Genomic DNA, 20,776 nt, shown 5'->3' on the forward strand with positions numbered 1-20,776 from the left:
AATCCTTCCTCTCCTTTCCTTGCGTTTATATGTGTACAACAGAATCTATATGTGCAGAGGGAGCTCAACAGAAATATGAAGCTTTTGTCTCTCTTACATAAGGAAACAAGACAATCGTGACAAAAATCAACAGCAAGGAATTTGGAGATGCCTAGCAAAACAAGGCAAGAAGCATCATATGTTATTAAAGATTTGTGGACAACCTACACATCCAAACTTTCTTTTAAAATGAAGGGTATTGTTAAGGGGTTTGTAACTCTAGAAAATGCATGGTGGTCTTAAGCAATTAATGCCCAACTGCTCACGCTTTCCTATGGACATTATAGAAACTAGGCCTCTGTGTGTCTGAACCAGAGTCTGGTAGCTTACGCTACTTAACCTAACCAGGAACCACCTACTACTGCGGGAAACAAAATCTGAATGACACGCAAAAAAAGGATCAATCACAAATCTGCTATCTTGGCATGCCACATAGAATGAGGCAGATAGCCAATCAGAATGCAACAGTGCAGAATCCTGAGGGTGAGGCCAACTTAACGCACTGAAAGTATCAGACTCTCTGTCAACATGTGGGCAATGCATCTGTGGCTGACACAAGACCAGGTCAAATTTAAAGTAGCAGAACTCACTAACGACAGGTAAGAGAAGTAAAACACCTCACGATTGTCCATGCTAAGGTCACAGGTGATGGCACATGGAAATGCTCTGACAGATTGTTCTAGAACAGTCACTCAGGTGAAGTCATCTGACGGGAAGAGGAAGGACAGGACAGAGGAATAATCCACAGCCTCGCTTATTCAAGATTAAAATACAGAACAACAACTTAAAAAAAAAATGCTCGGGTTTTGATTAAGAGTTATGAGGTTAGCAGATTAGAGGCCAGGCAAACAGCATTACAGAGGTCTAAACCCAATCCCAGAATTAATCAAAATACTTATAAAAAAGAAAAAAAGCCTTAAGCTGGCAGTACATGCTGAGATTAACGAAAAACCTCCCTGGACTGCTATCTGATTCATGCCTATTTCCAGCATACGGAATTGCAGCAATGCTGAACAGGGGCTTTGTTTTCTAGTTTTCTGCTCCTCTTTCTTCAATAAATGAAGCAGAAAATGATTGTTTGAAACTTTTGACAAAATTTTGAAAGCCAGTTTAGCTCAACAGTAAATACAGAGAATCCAGTTTGTGTGGATTAAAAGACTTACTAATGGGGAATCATAAGAATGAAATCATATTTTCTTCTAAGAGAAGGCTTATCTTGGACCAGGTAACCTGCTGGGAAAGTAATTTTGAGGAGATACACTTGCAGACCCTAATCTTGCTCCTGGAGAGTATAGCTCCAATTATAATCTCTCACACCTGCTTTAGATAATGGGAAACGTTCTCAGAACTCTTTCATTGGATAGAATGGTTGCTTTAGTGTTGCAGGAGAAAGGTGTTTTTGTTCTTATTACAGGTGGGAAAGAGTAAACTCCGAGGAGAAACTAGACCTCCAGAGAAGTTGGTTGGTGAACAGTGATGTAAACCATTTATCCAAGACAAGGAAGAGGTGTTACAGTTCATTTTACAAAGTGGGACAAGGTGGAAAAAATCACCAGCTAAATAAGAATATAATTAAAGCATTAAAATAGTGCTTCCATTACCACTCCCTGCAAAAGATCTTACTAATTAGTGTGGTAGGGGTTAGTGGCTACATCCCTCCAGCTACTTAAATGCACTCTTTAAATCCCATCTATTGAAGCTTGAGCCTCCTAATCTCTCTGCTGACCCTGCTCAGAAAGCTTTATTTAATAGCCTGCGCTCTCTCTCCCCCACAATCCACCTGCTGTCCAAGTGAAGGTCAGGAAACCAGCAGCCAGTCAGCCGGATTCTATCTCCTGTAAGCACACAGGGAAGAACACAGCCACTTAGCCGAGTGCAGTGGAAAACATCAACAATCTCAAAGCAATGAAAATGTTATAAAATATTGATAAATCTACAAGGATAAGTGTGTTATGCAGTGTTATATTCATTCATTATCTGTAACCGCTTATCCAGTTCAGGGTGGCAGTGGGTCCAGAGCCTACCTGGAATGCAGTGTTATCTGTTGTTAATGTTTATGATGTGGACAAACGTGTGCATCTCAATAAATATCATGAATATCATGAAAAGTTATTTAACCAATTTTATTCAAAAAGTGAAACTAATTTATTATATAGATTCATTACAAGCAGATGATGATGTTAATTTTGATGATGCCTTACAGATGATGAAATACAAAAAGTAATTATCTCAGAAAATTAGAATATTATATAAGACCGATTAAAAAAAAGATTTTTAATACAAAAATGTGGGCTTACTGTAAAGTATATATGCAAATATGTACAGTATATGTACTCAATACTTGGTTGGGGCTCCTTTTGCATGAATCACTGCATCAATGCGACATGGCATGGATGCGATCGGCCTGTGGCACTGCTGAGGTGTTAGGGAAACCCAGGGCGCTTTGATAGCGGCCTTCAGCTCATCTGCATTGTTGGGTCTGGTTTAAGGGGTTGGCGATACGGCCCTAAAATATCATCACGATATTTCAGGGCATTTTAGTGATAACGATATTCTTGGCGATATGAAAAATAATTGTTTTATATTTAAGAACACACTATTGCAACAAAATAAATGTTATATTAATATTAAGTATATTAAAATATACTTAATTTCTTATTTAAATAGTATTTAATAACATTTCATTTTAGTACAAATCTAACAATTTTAAACATTCAGAAGAAACAACAAATAAATGTGTAAACATTTGATTATTTTGTAAACAACTGTAACTTACAAAGATTCTGCCGTTGTATGAAACATATTTAGAATATTGATATTTTATATCCAAACCATCTCCACATGACTGAAGTCACGTCTCTTTTGGAGCAAATTCTATGAACAGAGCAAATATCCACCATACCGGTCTCTGTGACTAAATGACTCACGTAATGAATGTATGCCATGAATATACTGCAATAATGCAGTACGTAAACAAGTCTGAATATCATGATAATTATTTTTTTTTTATTATTTAAGATATGTAGCGATATTATTGCACACAATATGATATGGCACAGCCCTAGTCTGGTGTCTTTCATCTTCCTCTTGACAATCCCCATCAATTCTTTATGGGTTTTCTGGTGAGGAGAGTTTGCTGGCCAATCAGGAACAGTGATACTGTGGTTATTAAACCAGGTATTGTTACCTTTGGCAGTGTGAACAGGTGCCAAGTCCTGGTGGAAAATGAAATCTTCATCACTATAAAGCTAGTCAGCAGAGGGAAGCATGAAGTGCTCTAAAATTTCCTGGTAGACAGCTGCACTGACTTTGGACTTGATATAACACAGTGAACCAACACCAGCAGATGACACGGCTCCCCAAACCATCACTGATTGTGGAAACTTCACACTAGACTCAAGCAGCTTGGATTGTGTGCCTCTCCACACTTCCTCCAGACTCTGGGATGTTGATTTTCAAATAAAATGCAAAATTTACTTTCATCTAAAAATAAGACTTTGGGCCACTGAGCAACAGTCCAGTCCTTTTTCTCCTTGCCCCAGGTTAGATGCTTCTGGTGTTGTCTCTGGGTCATGAGTGGCCTGACACAAGGAATCCAACAGTTGTAGCCCATGTCCTGGATACGTCTGTGTGTGGTGGCTCTTGAAACACTGACTCCAGTAGCTGTCCACTCTTTGTGAATCTCCCCCAAATTTTTTGAATGGTCTTTTCTTGACATTCCTTTCAGTGCTGTGGTTATCCCTGTTGCTTGTGCACCTTTTTCCTTCCACTCAACTTTCCACTGATATGCTTGGATACAGAGGGAGGGTATCAATGACTGCCTTCTGGACATCTGTCAAGTCAACAGTCTTCCCTACTGAAGCCTACTGAACCAGACTAAGGGACGATTTTAAAGTCTTAGGAAAGCTTTGCAGGTGTTTTCTATCATCAAAATTAAAAGAAATAAATGCTTGAAGTATATCACTTTGTTTGTAATGTATCTATATAACACACAAGTTTCACTATTTGAATTGAATTACTGAAATAAATTAATCTTTTTATGATATTCTAATTTATTGTGATGCACCTGTATATAGCAATCACTTATTGTGCATTTTTCAGCTCCATTAACTTTCGACTGTTGCTCTGCATACCACTTTTTACCCTGTTCTTCAGTCATTAGGGCATCCAGCAGACCACAACAGAGCAGGCAGTGTTGGGATTTTAAACGTGTTTAAAAATATATTATTTTTTCTGAACGTATACAACATTTTCTGTGATGGAGTAAAGATCATAAGAGCATGTAAACATGAAAGATTATTGATGACTTTTGAGCATAATAACTGGTCTTGTAAAAAAGAAAGAAATTAAGACCCAATATTCAATTGACTATTTCCACAGCTGTTAAGAGTGAAAAACAAAATAAGATGTAAAATATCCATTTATGGTCAATATCCATAAATGGACAAAAGTGGCCATTTATGATCCGATCAGCAACTGGCTATTATTAACAACTATGGTTACTCATTGTGCCCAACCCAGTACCCAAACCAGCGACTGCATCACTACAGGGGCCATCAGGCATCTCCTCTCATTGGTGTTTTGCTGAATTAAGCCCACAACACCTCCAGAAGGCTCAAGAGTGAAGTCTGGCGTCACAGACACACCCACTCAAAGACAACTTTACAGTCCTCCCTTACCCTTTAACATCAACCACCGTAAATCCACTCTGGCCTCCTTGGTGACTAAGGCTGTACCTAGCCCCAATGGCACCGTTAATGCATGCTCAGTGCCACCAGTTCCATGTGAACTTTACATGCTACATCACCAACAATTTCAATAGTATATCTACAGTGCAATCCCCCAAGTAATCTGTGCTCTCCTTATCCACAACCACTGACTAGACCTTTTAGCTGTTTCTGATAACTCCTTCACAATTGCCCTTAGTTTTCAGCCACTGATGTCGAACTGCACAAGCAGGGATATGGTCGATTTAGCTACAAATCCTCTGTCAGCTACCTCCACCGGTCTTACATGTGCCTGTTACCCGTGTTCCCTCACCTCAGCTGCCAAGTCTGCATATTTCAGCTTCTTCCTGTCGAATGCTTCATCTACTGCATCCTCAAATGGAACTGTTAACTCTATGAAATAAACTATCCGTTTACTTTCAGAGTAGAACATCATGTCTGGCCTAGTTAACTGGTAGTCTGGTAGTTAACACTGCACTCTGGGACCTGCAGCTTTTTCCGACATCCACCAACAATTTCCAATCTCGTGCTTCACCCTATCTACCAATATTTGCAGCCTGTGCACTTTCTCGAAAACACTCCCCCTCACGTACAATGCTTATCAGATGGTCAGTGTGATGGCCCTTAAAAAAACATTTTCAGCACAAAGAAACTGAAAACTAATGTCAATAATTTTACTTTTGTCACTAAAACTTACTCCATGTTCCAGTAGGGACAAAGAAAATAATCACATCTCTGTATATATTATAGGCAATGGAGCAGGCAATGATGTAGACATTACAGTTTGTTTGTTCAGCTGAATGTACACACATTTATTGTTATCACTGATACATAAAACACTATTTTACCAAGCATGTTACACATAAGATAAGTTACACAGAAAAAATCTATCAATATAGTTCACAGACTTGAATTGAATGATTAGCAATGAACATACTATATAAAATATATAATATAAAGACCAATAAAAACTACTACAAAACAACATTAATAATGCATAGACAGATAAAAGGATAGGGAGGAATAATTCACTGAAAAGTTATTAATTCAGTTAATTATTTAAAACATAATTTAAAGTAAGTACAAATGTCCACTGTGATTGATGAGCTGTGAGAATTACCTGACTTTGTTTTTATTAGATATAATTTTGCTAATAATTTTCATTACATGCTTGATTCATGTTCAAAAGCATTATATCTATTTATCAATTTCCCTGTTCTTGAGGTGGAGCAACCAAACCACATGGTCATGAAACATGTCAATATATAGATCTGATCACTTCTGTGCATAACATTAACATTGTGCTCTGATATTAATTCGTTCTGTTAAAAAATGACCAATTTATTTCATAACATTGTGAATCAGTCATATATTGGTAGGAATATAAATGAGTTGACACATTAAGGTGCTGTACTATCATTATTATAAAGTGAAACTGGTGTGTGATAACAAGAGGATTTATTTTTAATAACAGTTTAAACATAAAGGAAATGCAACTGATAAATCATCCTTTACATGGCTGTTATTCTGGCATTATTAACCAGAATGGGTTGATATTAAGTGAGTGACATATTCAGGTGGTGTATTTTCACTATGAAGTGAATGTTGTGTGCAAACTGGAGGATTATTTTAATAACAATCTCAAAATACAGAGTGAATATTACTGAAATGTGATCATTTACATTGGTACCATTCTAAAATGGCACACCAGAATGACCTGATATTAAGTGAGTGACATTCAGCTGAAGCTTTCCTTTTAATAATTATGTAAATTTTGAATTAAAGTTAGAGCTGGGACAACAGAAAAATGCCTTTATTTTGAAATATACATTTAAACATAATAGAAAAATGATCATTTAAAAAAAGGTTTATTTTGAATTGACGTGTCCTGATATCTTCACCTCCACTAAACAGCACATTTTAATTTGCTTGTTTTTTTCCCCATCCATTTCCTGTCAGTGACATATTTTCTTTTGAAATCACCACCTACATGTTCTTACCATTATGTTCAGAATATGCAGTTCTACAAAAACAATGAGGGGGTTAGTTTGACCAAGATTTTCCAAGTGGAGGCAGGCTTAATCGCTGTTACAAGTGCTAAGAGTTGCTGTTTTCACCTGTACCCTATTAAAGCACATAACTGATATTAAATTGACCTCTTCTTTTTTTATTTCTTTCAAAATGCTTATTGCCCATAAGTTTTATAATGTTCTCATAAATGTTTAATGTGTTTTAACATACAGTTTAGGCCTATAGTTATTTGTATTCTCTCTATAATTTTTAGTAATTATTTTAGATAATTTTGTGTTAAGCATGTCAGTCTCAAGTAAATAAAAAGCAACAAAAACATGTAAAACTTCAAGTGAGATTTTGCATTATGACCCCAGAACATACGAAGAACCAGTGGTGCACATGTTTCTGTGGTAAAAATCATAGGTGGTAGTTGGAGGTTTTGTTTTGATAATGGGTGGTACATGGGTGGAAAAGTTTGAAAACCACTGCTATAAGCTATACGCGTGAAAAGTCAGTGCATGCGGCATCCAATTCCTGGTTCCTGGGTTTCCTGGTTCCATGGTAACATCAATTGCTGAATTAATCATTTTCACATTTCTTTTATACACAAGGAAAATGGGAAACGACTAATACATCTTTTTTTTAAACAAAGATCTTTGTATTGTAATATTGAGTAGAACTGAATGCATTCTTATTAAATACCATGTGCCTCGTGTTACTTCAACTTCACATCTATTCATTCATTCATTATCTGTAACCGCTTATCCAGTTCAGGGTCGCAGTGGGTCCAGAGCCTACCTGGAATCATTGGGCGCAAGGCTGGAATACACCCAGTCCCTCACAGGGCAACACAGACACACACACACACATTCACTACACACCTACGGACACTTTTGAGTCGCCAATCCACCTACCAACGTGGACTGTGGGAGGAAACCCACGCGGACACGGGGAGAACACACCAACTCCTCACAGACAGTCACCCGGAGCGGGAATCGAACCCACAACCTCCAGGCCTCTGGAGCTGTGTGATTGCGACACCTACCTGCTGCACCACCGTGCCGCCCACATCTATTCAGTAATATACAAAAATGTTTACATATCGCTAATAAAGCTTTCTGTTTACTATAAGAGTGAACAATTTCAAAATTATTATTTATTTGTAAAGGTGGGTTATTTTGTGATTAGCTCATTAAAATACAACTCTAGCTGAATTATTATTGGTATGTCTGTCTATTTATGTACCTATGTGTAAACAATTAACTTGAGTAAACATGCTTATGCATTTTTTTTTTTATCTTATACCGCAACTACCTTTTACATTACTATAAAATTGGTTTTATATTAGTAGCTGTTACCAACTGATATTGAAATGGGGTTCAATCTCTTATTTAGCATCAGGATAATTACACAATAAGCTTCATGTAAACCTTCTTCAACTTTAACTGAAATTATTTTCTCTTACTAATAAACTGAGAAAGCTGTACTGAGGAAATTACTACAGGAAAAATATCATCCCTTTAATCACTGCATCGTGCCATGTTCTGTGATCTCAAATGGTAGAGCTTTAATTTAATACAAAAACTCCATGTACAACGCTCAACATATCACTCACCTCTGAGTGGATACTTTTTGTCATGTATCGGCGGTCAATCTCCTCATACACTGCCTCAGTCCTGTAGAAGACTAATGACAGACTGAAGGACTAAAGACTTTTAAAGAATGTCGGATGGATTGTAGATTTCTGAATTTCTACCTCTGGAGCACTCTGTTCTGATAAAACAGCACAAAGAGAAGCGCTGTTCTCTGCATTGACGACCCAGTGGGGGAATTATTTATAGAAATAAATGAATACAGAACGGAAATTGAGCTGAGCTCTCAATTTTTCTGATTTTTTTTTTAAATGACGAGATAAAAACATTACCTGTGGAGCTGGAGGTGCTTGTTTTGAGTGCACTAGAAGGCAGAGATATGTCTATAAATAAATAAATAAAATAAAACATACTTTTGGGCGGCACGGTGGCGCAGCAGGTAGTGTCGCAGTCACACAGCTCCAGGGGCCTGGAGGTTGTGGGTTCGATTCCCGCTCCGGGTGACTGTCTGTGAGGAGTTGGTGTGTTCTCCCCGTGTCCGCGTGGGTTTCCTCCGGGTGCTCCGGTTTCCTCCCACAGTCCAAAAATATACGTTGCAGGTGGATTGGCGACTCGAAAGTGTGTGAATGTGTGTGTGTCTGTGTTGCCCTGTGAAGGACTGGCGTCCCCTCCAGGGTGTATTCCGGCCTTGCGCCCGATGATTCCAGGTAGGCTCTGGACCCACCGCGACCCTAAATTGGATAAGCGGTTACAGATGATGGATGGATGGAAAACATACTTTTGTCATTTTACAGGAACTGTTGCAGTTGAAATAGCATTGAAAATGACAGCTGTCATTTCATTCACCATAAATAAACAAACGTAAATAAACTAAAAATGGCAGTTAATTAACTTATGTAGTCAATTAGAACTGTCCATTTTAATAGTCAAGTAATCTATGGATTATTCTGATGTTTGACAAAATTCCAATTGCAGGGAGTCAGGTTTGTTGGGGCACTTCAACACTTACTAAACCAACGTGCCATAGTGAGAGCTGAGCCATGAAACAAAGCTCTCAATTTACCGGTCAATCTATGTCTGTACCCTCACTTCTGGTAATGAGCTTCGGATAATGACAGGAAGAACGTGATTGCGGACAGAGACCCCACAATAAGTTTTCTCTTGCTTGTTGCGGTGCATACTCTCCATGATCGGGTAAGGAGCTTGGAACTGTACCAATGCTACTTCGGATCGAGAGGAGGTGAGTTGGGCATTTGAAAGGTTTGCCCTGGGATGCCTCCCTCTGGAACTGTACCAAGCACGGCCAACTAGGAAGAAGCCCCGGGATAGACTCAGGACACACTGGCTCGGGAGATATAATCCCCCTAGCGTGTCCCAGGTCCACCTCCCAGTTAGCTGCACCTGGCTACTACCCCAGCAGGAGGCATACACAAGACATCTTTCTCGGATGCTTGGTCCACCATAAGCATCCCTGTCCCCAACCTCCTCTCTAACATGGGAAAAGTCCTCTCTGAGGTGAGAACTGAAATCATTCTGGACAGTCCTGCAGATAACACTACACAGGTCTATCTGGCAGTTTTCCCCCATCATCTGATTCCACTCCCCACCAGATGGGGAACTGTGTTTGTTATGGATAAACTTGTGTTAGGCATTGTTCCCTGAGCAACATTCCATGAAAAGCCTGGTGACCGCAGTGTTTGTTGAAATGGAAAAATAATTTCAGTCAAATTGTTTGGTGTTACTTCTGTGAAACTACTACTCCAAGTACATTGAAAATTTTAAAATTACATGCATAGCACTCATTGCTTCTTATTCATTACCACAAAATGTGGATTACTTACCTAGGTTCACAGACAATCCAGACTTCAGTCAATCAGTACAGGTTGAAAATGACTAATTCTTACTGTAAATGTTATGTACCTTCCAATCTGCTGTATACAAAGTGGAGCCCATTCGACAACAGCCTTCATGCAGAAGGAGATCACAGCTCAGTCTCGTTCCACCGGACTACTCCTCATATCCATGTGCAGGTTCAAGTTCTGTCTTTCAAAACTATGAAATGGCCTTGGTGGGGACTGGGATTGACTGCCTCTCTAGGGAGTGGAAAACCAGGGGGCACATATGAGAAATTGAAACACCCCGTAATGACCAGTATGACATACACAAGGCCTACAAACTCAAGAGTACTTTTAATTTGTAATTTAATTAAACGTCTTCAGCAAGAGTAACGGTCCTTTGGCATAAACCAGACTTTAAATGCACCAACTGCTTGGAATCATTTGGTGACTTCTCGTAAAGACTTGGTAGAAGATAGAAAGTGGCACTAATTTTCTTACATTTTTATTTTTTTTAATGAAAGTCCTACTATGTTTTTTTAGCCTTTCCTTTGGAACAGAGGGCTGTAAATGCCCTGATGAAAGACATGCAAATCTTTACAATATACTATACAACATAGCTATTTTATCTAAACCTTGTCATTTCTGTCTGAACTGTAGGTCTAGGGGCCTGCTGGCATGGCGTTTGACCTCCTGGTTTAACCACTTAATTACTGGTACATTTGTAGATAAAAAGTGCCACAACACAGCACCTCAAATTACAAAGGTTTAAAACCTAGACATATAATAATAACCTATATTTCTATTTGTTACCTATATATATATATATATTTAATAAAAATACTTTTATAAGTGCCAGTTCAAAACATATTTACATGAACTACAGAAAATATAACAACATGAAGGGAATGATGCAGAAAAAAAAAATCAAGCCATTAATTAACATTAATGAATGAATTAAATTCCAAGAATCACAATAAATAACGAGCAACCCACCTCCTTTATGTAAAAGGATCATTGCATTGCAAACTGGAACCTGTTCAAATATCAGGCTTTTGTTTTTTATGAATATGTGCATTTAATATTTCTGTATGTGTGCAAACACTGATAGAGTAACCTGAGAGCAGGATCTTAGAGTAAAATATATGTTTTTGTCCTTTTGAAATGGTCCTTGGTTCTTCTCCACCTGGACAGGCTTTATTTTGGCACAACTTAAAACGTTAAAAATACATTCTAATTTATGAAATACCTCCTAATGATTTTGCAAGAAGCTGTTAACATGGCGTCTTTATTCTGAGGGAATGTAAAAATTACTATCAAAAACATTTAGTTCAGTGATTTTTACACAGCTCTCTGTAACTGTATCACTGTGTTTGTGTACTGAAAATAACACGTCAGGAATTTTAGTTGATTCACGTGTAGTGCTCAAATTAACAGATTGTTATTAAAGTGTGTGGTATAATTTGAGCTGTTTACTGTGTTCTCTCACAAATTTACCTGCACAGGAGTTTATTTGAATGATAACATTACTGACGTGCTACATTGTTGGAAATGTGTTTGTAACGCAGACGTTACCAGGATTGCCACAAACCGGTGTTTCGCCTCACGGTCGTCGTAAGAAATATATTACGTAACAGATTATCTGTCTACAAACAGCAAATAAAACAATACACAGTGATATCTAACGTGCGCTTACATAAAGGAAACGGTCTATCGCGGTTCTCTTGTGCCATAATCATCTATGCTCCCGCCTCGGAGTTAAAAACTCTGTAGAAGTATTGTGATTGGCCAGGTGTGAGTTCATATAGTCCAACGTTTGTTTGCACTTCCTCAGTAGCCCGGATGTTTCACTGATTTTCCAGACCTGATTTTTTAACCTGTATTTTTGTACCTGAACTGTTGATCACCTAATTTTCTTATCCATTTACACCACATTTCACATTTTTTTTCAAGAATCATAATTTCAGGTTCAAGTTCTCCTGATACTCGTGATACTGATTTAACTCCATAAAGATGACTCAATATTGTAAGAGCAGAATATGGAGGTATATTTGGTGCAAAACCACACACGTGTATAAATACATTTGAAGTCACAGAGAAAATCTCTTCAAGAGTTGCAAACCTGTAGATATTTTTCCTCTCCCACAAATACAACTTTAACAGTTACAAATTCATTGCAGGTGCACAAACCCAATTCTACGCACAGCAGTACAAAAATACCATACGCTTTTGCTCCAGTTGCAGCGGGAAATATGGTGCATAACACATTCACACACTCGTATAAAACATGCACAAAAGTTGCACATTGGCAAATCAATATGTGAATCTGTGCACGCCTGTATTTTTTTCCGTTGGTCTGTAAATAAATAATAAATAATCATAACAGTGAGAACAAAAATACATAAAATTTGAATTTTAATTTGAAATATAATATAAAGGATAGAGATAGGACATGGACTAAAACTCATGTTCTATGGCATGGCTCCAACTAGTGCACAGAAAAAAATGTAGAAAACACAAATAAAAGTAGTATTTCATCACATTATAATTCTACTACAACTTTGGGAACAATGTAGAGATCAGGTGTCACAGTATTAATGTTTCTGGACAAATTGGCACTTTGCTGTTGATGGAGAGGCTCTCTTTGGTGATCAGCTTTAGAAAGATGGCCATTAGCACTGCTAGCTAATGCTGAGCACGGCCAGCACTCGCTCACAGAGGTGGCGGTTGTTGTTCAGCACAAGAGGACAATCATTACTACTAATGGTGCATTTGGCTTTATGTGTGTGACATCCCAAGGATTAATGTGTTGCGCATCCTGTGAGAGTGATGGAAAGTGGAGGCGCACCTGCAGCCCTCACCTCTCAGCCCTGCTGGGGTTTGGGGTTTTTGGGTGCAGCCAAATGGTTTGTTGTGGTCTCTCTCTCTGTGTGTGTATGTGTGTGTGTGTGTGCGCGCACACAGGTCTATAAAGGAGCATGTAAAATCTGAAGTGCACTCAAATATTTACCAGATAGCAAGGGCATGAATGACAATAATCGATTTTTTTTCTGAATTACATTTGCTGAATATTATGGCAAACAGCCACATGACCCCGGTCTGTTCCATTGCAATGATTTTTTATTCTCAAAAAGAAGGAGATTAATAATTCCCCCTTTAAAGCAACCACACACCCTGTTTATACATGGTATTAAATCTGTATCTCTATGTTGTCTGTACACACATTTAAAAGACAGCTGTAACCTTTGAAATGTATTGAGATCTAGCTCGTGATTCTGAAGAAGGTACGTATGGATTGTGATTGGATCGGATGCAATGCGGCCAAATTGTCCACCTATTTGACCTCACGTCATGTAACCATCCACCCTTATCTTCCTATTGCTCCTTAGCACAAAAAAAACAAAAAGTAAGGAAAGCCGGAAGTAATGTTGGAAAGCCAGTAAATTTCCTCTTTGAAGGGTAAACATGATGTATTTTGAACGGATGATGATCATGATCAGATAGTTGATGTTAATATCAAGTGTAAATAGCATCTTAACTGGGTCCAGGGTCTGGATGCTGTCCATACACACAATAAAACAACATTCATTCATTCATTATCTGTAAGCGCTTATCCAATTCAGGGTCGCGGTGGGTCCAGAGCCTACCTGGAATCATTGGGCGCAAGGCGGGGAATACACCCTGGAGGGGGCGCCAGTCCTTCACAGGGCAATATAGACACACACACACACATTCACACCTACAGGCACTTTTGAGTCGCCAATCCACCTACCAACGTGTGTTTTTGGACTGTGGGAGGAAACCGGAGCACCCGGAGGAAACCCATGCGGACACGGGGAGAACACATAAAACAACATGTGTAGCCACATTTGTGATTAGAATCAAGCTCTTTTATATATAAAGTCATATTGATTGGATCTTGTTGTGTCTAAAGTAATTTCTATTGGATGTGTGTATGTATAAACTTAGTGACTGGATCTGTGTGTGTGTGTGTGTTTGTGTGTGTGTATATATAAATAACACAATGTAACTCCAAGTCAGTCACACTTCTGTGTAATCAACCTGTTCAGTGAGGAAGCAACACTGATTGTGAATCAATTTCACCTGCTGTTGGGCAAATGGAACAGACAACAGGTAGAAATGAGAGGCAATTAGCAAGACTACAGACCATTTCTCTGTTCTCATCTTTTCTGGCTGATGTTTGGGTCACTTTTGCATTTTGTCAGTACTCTCACTAGAGGTAGCATGAGGCGGTGTCTACAACCCAGCTCACCCAGGACGACACATCAATGCGAGCTGTAGCAAGAAGGTTCAGCACAGTGTCCAGAGCATGGAGAAGATACCAGGAGACAGGGCAGTACACCAGGAGATGTGGAGGGGGCCATAGGAGGGCAACACCACCAGCAACAGGACCGCTACCTCCTCCTTTGTGCAAGGAGGGAAAGGAGGAGCAGTGCCAGAGCCCTGCAAAATGACCTCCAGCAGGCCACTAATATCCATGTTTCTGCGCAAACTGTCAGAAACAGACTTCATGAGGGCCCAACGTCCACAAGTGGGGATTGTGCTTAAAGCCCAACACCGTGCAGGGCGATTGGCATTTACCAGGGAACACCAAGATTGGCAGATTCACCATTTTCACCTTGTGCGCGTCACAGATTTGAGCAGGTTCACACTGAGCATGTGACAGACGTGACAGAGTCTGGAGACACTGTAGAACGTTCTGCTGCCTGCAACATCCTCCAGCATGACCCGTTTGGAAGTGGGTCAGCCCTCCATGTGCTAGCCAGAGGTACCCTGACTGCCATTAGGTACCGGGATGAGATCCTCAGACCCATTGTGAGACCATATGCAGTGGACCCTGGGTTCCTTCTGATGCATGACAGTACTAGGCCTCATGTGGCTGAAGTGTGTCAGCAGTTCCTTTGTGATGAAGGCATTGATGCTATGGACTGGACTGGCCTGCCTGGTCCCCACACCTGGGACTTCATGTATCGTTTCATCCACCTATGCCACATTGCACCACAGACTGCCCAGGACTTGACTGATGCTTTAATCCAGGTCTAGGAGGAGATCCCTCAGGAGAAAATCCATCGCCTCTTCAGGAGCATGCCCAGGCTTTGTAGGGAGGTCATACAGGCACGTGGAGGCCACACACACTACTGAGCCTCATTTTAACTTGTCTTGAGGAATTTCCACTAAAGTTGGATCAATCTGTAATTTGATTTTCAACTTCTATTTTAAGTATGATTCCTAATCCAAACGCTTATACTTACATTGTGATCAGATCTGCCTGTCTGCTCCTATTGTGACTGGACCTGAATCTGGATACAGAAGCTGGTTTTGAGAAGTTCAAGTGTAAACACACTGTTTGAATGATGATTCGATTGCCATAGACAGACCACAGCAAGCTTAAACAGTGGCATAGTGTGTCTCAGTTTTTTATTCAGCTCCTACCATTCTAAAGATTATTCTATGAGTAATGACTGACATAGGAATCCTTTTTCCTGCAGAAGAAATGCTGACATCAAGAGTAGTTTCACTTTTATCAAATATAAAGCTAACCTTTAAGGTCTGTTGGTCAGAGCTTATGTCACTCATTCTCTTTTTGTTCTCTCTCACAACCACAGAAACATGCTCACACTTTCTCCATCACCTTCACAACTGAAGGAAAAGATTTAAGTCTGAATGGTCTCTACATGCTTGTTCTGACACACAACGGTCCACAGAGGCCAAAGCACAAGTCTGAGAGCCTCTTCGTCTGTGCTGTAAATGGGGGAGGTGGCAGAGGTGAATGTAAGACACTTCAAGCCTGACGGATGGTATTCATTTCTTTTACATAGACTTGCTGGCCTTTTTGAACCAGTGGCAGTGTATGCATTTATTCTAACATTTGCACAGGAATAACTGCTCTAAGAAAGCGTTATTAAGCGACTGTGGGAGGAAACCGGAGCACCCGAAGGAAACCCACACGGGCACGGTGAGAACACACCAACTGGAGCTGGAGCTGTGTGACTGCGACACTACCTACTGATATATATATATAGGGGTTGGACAATGAAACTGGTTCATGGCTAAATTGGACCAGCCTGGTGGCCAATCTTCATTAACTGCACATTGCACCAGTAAGAGCAGAGTGTGAAGGTTCAATTAGCAGAGGGTAAGAGCACAGTTTTGCTCAAAATATTGCAATTCACACAACATTATGGGTGACATACCAGAGTTCAAAAGAGAACCAATTGTTGGTGCACGTCTTGCTGGTGCATCTGTGACCAAGACAGCAAGTCTTTGTGATGTATCAAGAGCCACGGTATCCAGGGTAATGTCAGCATACCACCAAGAAGGACGAAACACATACAGCAGGATTAACTCGATGGACCCTATATATATATAGCTATTTTGCTATTTTTTTGCTATTTTGTCAGTGTCTCTTTCAGTTGCATTTAAACAGTAAAGTTGTTTTATTTTCTAAAGAACCTTTGCTACTCAAATATGTAATCACTTGAGGTTTTCATGCTGACCGATAAATCAATTTTTCTATAAATTTGTCATGTTTTGACCAAAATTTTACCTAGCGCCTGCTTTTTTTTTTTCATATTTCTCAATGTACAGCATTGAAATCATATTCCCACATCGGATATCTTGACACAGATTGTAAGTGTGAGGTGTCTCTTAGTTGAAAACATAAGCATTTTTGATGCTAATTTATTACATGTCATATTACTGTGACAAAATAAATTTGTAGCATCAGACGGACATATTTTTCTTGATATTCTAAGCTCTGGGATGTATGACTGATAAGGTTCTGACAGTCACAGCAGGCCCAGATTTTCAGGAATTTAGTTCAGGGCAAATATGGACAATATCCCAACAAATAAAAAACATTTTGGTACTTTGGCAGTTTTCTCAGATGCTGATAATATTTACAGTTATTATTATTATTATTATAATCTTTTTAAAAAATGATGAAATAATACTTGTTTATTTAGAAAACACGCAATAAATAATTATTTAAGCTTTTTAGTTTATATTTGTTGATCTAATGCAGTGTTATTTGATGTGAAACCTACAAAAACCTTGAAAACTATAAATCAATAATAGGAATACGTTTTTGCTGATGACTCATATTTTTCTGCCCAGAGACAGCGTGGGTTGACGTTATGTGAGTCAAAACGAAACTGAAAGTAAACAGCGTCTTTCTTGTCCCTTTGCAGCGTCTTTTTTTCTGATTTTAGCGACTATCGTTAGAATCTTTCATGACAAGGACATAAGACAAAAATTTTGAAGGAGCGCCTTGATTTTTAGGTAGTTTTTCACACTAGATTACTCCCAGAGGCTTCACAGCACCGCGATGAGAGTGCTATTTTTAGAAACGGTAGGGTCTGCGCTTTCTAACAGTATACGGAGCTCACAGACGCATTCAGACATTCAAGACTTACAAAGCTGAATATATAAGATGTGTTTTTCACCCCGCAAAATGCGAGATTCGGGTCCAAAAATAACTGTGGACGCAAGAGGAAGCTGTCTGAAAGGGATGTTCGGGTGCTAACCCGGATTGTATCCAAAAAACATAAAACCACGGCTGTCCAAATCACAGTAGAATTAAATGTGCACCTTAACTCTCCTGTTTCCACCAGAACTGTCCGTTGGGAGCTCCACAGGGTCAATATACATGGCCGGGCTGCTATAGCCAAACCTTTGGTCACTCATGCCAATGACAAACGTCGATTTCAATGGTGCAAGGAGCGCAAATCTTGGGCTGTGGACAATGTGAAACATGTATGATGATGAGTCCACCTTTACTGTTTTCCCCACATCTGGGAGAGTTCCGGTGTGGAGAAGCCCCAAAGAAGCGTACCACCCAGACTGTTGCATGCCCAGAGTGAAGCCTGGGGTTGGATCAGTGATGGTTTGGGCTGCCATATCGTGGCATTCCCTTGGCCCAATACTTGTGCTAGATTGGCGCGTCACTGCCAAGGACTACCGAACCATTCTGGAGGACCATGTGCATCTAATGGTTCAAACATTGTATCCTGAAGGTGGTGCCGTGTGTCAGGATGACAATGCACCAATACACACAGCAAGACTGGTGAAAGACTGGTTTGATGAACATGAAAGTGAAGTTGAACATCTCCCATGGACTGCACAGTCACCAGAAAACGTTTTCCTCCACCAGCATCACGTAGTGACCTGGCCACTATCCTGCAAGAAGAATGGCTTAAAATTCCTCTGACCACTGTGCAGGACTTGTGTATGTCATTCCCAGGATGAATTGACGCTGTATTGGCCTCAAAAGGAGGTCCTTCACCATACTAATGAATTATTGTGGTCTAACACCAGGTGTTTCTGTTTCATTGTCCAACCTCTGTATATATATATATATATATATATATATATATATATATATATATTTTTTTTTTTTTCACTCATTCATTATCTTAGCTTATCCAGTTCAGGGTCGCAGTGGGTCCAGAGCCTACCTGGTGTGCAGGAACACACCCTTGAGGGGGCGCCAGTCCTTCACAGGGAGACACACACACTCACACCTATGGACACTTTCCACCTACAAACATGTGTTTTTAGACCCTGGGAGGAACCCACGCGGACACGGGTAGAACACAAACACATCCCACTGATCCTAGTGTGTGTATGTTCACAGTCATAGATGGTTTAAATGCAGACTCAGTTTCCCCAAGGGGATTAATGAAGTATCACTTGTTCTACTGTACAGGTTTAGTCAGGAAATTCAGATCCATTTTATAGTTAATTGTATGGTACCAGCAACAATCTATATATCATATTTTGACATCATGTCATGTCTAAGTAGAGACTTAATGGCAGGAGCTGTTCATTAAAATCATGCATTCTGTTCATTCTAGCACTAGGCAAGCTCTCCCTAATTCGTATCTGCCTGTACATATTCATTGGCCCATTTATTATTTTTACCCCTGTCCCTTCTGAGTGTCATCATGCCCCTGATAACTGAGTTATATGGTGTAATGGTTATAATCTTCCCCTATGAAATGAGACAATCCTTTATGAGCCTAATTCATCACCAGAACGCAAATTAAAAACAGCAGTGCTTTATAACCAGACTACTGACCGCACTCTTCATGTATCTTTCTGCACTGACAGCAAGCTGGACTTTATTAAATTTCAATTTAGGGCATCATATGCCTTCAGAAAAAATCTGTAATCAACCACTCCCAACAATCCAGTGAACTGTGAATTCAGCTTCTTGTTTGTCAGCTTTTGTTAGACACTTCCAGTTCCACATTAAAAGTTGCAGTAGTCTCAGGTGCCAGAATGTAAAAGCTTCAGCATTTAATGTGGAACCAGACATGTCCACCTACCTACCGAGACATCAGCATCAATGTTTTGGAATTGATATAAGGTACAGGGCCATATTTTATTAACTATATTAAACTAAGATAATACAATGGACCCTGTGAAGGACTGAAGCCCCCTCCAGGGTGTATTCCCGCCTTGCGCCCAGTGATTCCGGGTAGGCTCTGGACCCACCGTGACCCTGAACTAGATAAGAGCTTACAGATAATGAATGAATAATACAATTGTCAATGTGTTAAGGAAGAAAATACTGATACAATGGAACCTCTACCTATGAACTTGATCCGTTCCATGACCCGGTTCGTAAGTAGAAAAGTTAGTTTCTCGAGTGAATTTTCCCCATTTAAAATAATGGAAAAGCAATTAATGTGTTACAGTCCCCACCCCGAAAGTCACCCTTTTTGCACTGATATATGTTTACAACACTCTCAAATTAGTAAAAAAATACATGTAGCGTTACTAAAAAAAAAAAAAAAAAAGAAATACAGTGGTAACAGTAATAAAAAAGAAATTAAAAAAAGTTGTAAGTGGTTACACATCGCTACGACTGGCTGGAGGAGTAACACAGGCACTGGCTGTATGATGGGAGGTGGGGGTGGGTGGAATAACGGAAAGTAGGTGGGTGAATGTGGGGAGACGAAGCGCAGATACGGCTTAACTTAGCACGAATTTCGATGTCTGCTATTTACACTAATGCTAAATTGCTAAAGCTACAATTTGCTAATCTTAAAAGCTCACTCAAGTCTGGGCGCGCTGGGAGACTCACCTATTGGGGTCAGTGGCCATTTCCAGCCGCCGGCTCAGCGGAGGCTCGGGTTCGTTTCTAGAGTCGTGGTTCGTTGGTGGAGGCAAAAAAATATCCTAATGCCTGGTTCGTATCTTGGAAAGTTTGTTAATATAGGCGTTCGTTAGTAGAGGTTCCACTGTATTTGATATTTCTTTGGAAATGTCTCATAACATGTTTGGAATGTGCTTCTGAAAAATCTTTGGAGGGCCATGTAGCTCTAACACTTCACCCTACCCCTCTATCCCAGCAAAAATTTAAACTGCCTGCACCTACGCAAAATAGAGGGTAGGAGCAAGAGGTGAAATGGGATTGGGTCGTAATCTTTGCTGTTATCAGATGGTCCCTGTAGGCTGCTAAGCTTTTGAACTGGTTTGAATTCTGCAGGGCAGTGCTTAGGAGAACTTATCACATCTGCTATCAGTGGATATCTAGTAACCT

General features: G+C 39.7%; 1 long non-coding RNA gene across 2 annotated transcripts; it reads right to left on the reverse strand.

Moving 5' to 3' along the window:
- Window positions 1–1,717: 1,717 nt before the first annotated feature.
- Window positions 1,718–11,983, reverse strand: LOC136675187 (uncharacterized). 2 transcript variants are annotated; one of them, XR_010796142.1, is made up of 3 exons: window positions 11,903–11,983; window positions 10,292–10,464; window positions 1,718–1,874 (listed from the first exon to the last, which is right to left on the reverse strand). It is a non-coding gene; the product is annotated as an uncharacterized lncRNA (long non-coding RNA). The 2 variants fall into 2 exon arrangements; XR_010796143.1 differs by having other exon boundaries at window positions 11,782–11,926.
- Window positions 11,984–20,776: the final 8,793 nt, after the last annotated feature.

Source organism: Hoplias malabaricus, chromosome 18 (assembly GCF_029633855.1).
Source record: "Hoplias malabaricus isolate fHopMal1 chromosome 18, fHopMal1.hap1, whole genome shotgun sequence".
In the NCBI taxonomy this organism is placed as follows: domain Eukaryota; kingdom Metazoa; phylum Chordata; class Actinopteri; order Characiformes; family Erythrinidae; genus Hoplias; species Hoplias malabaricus.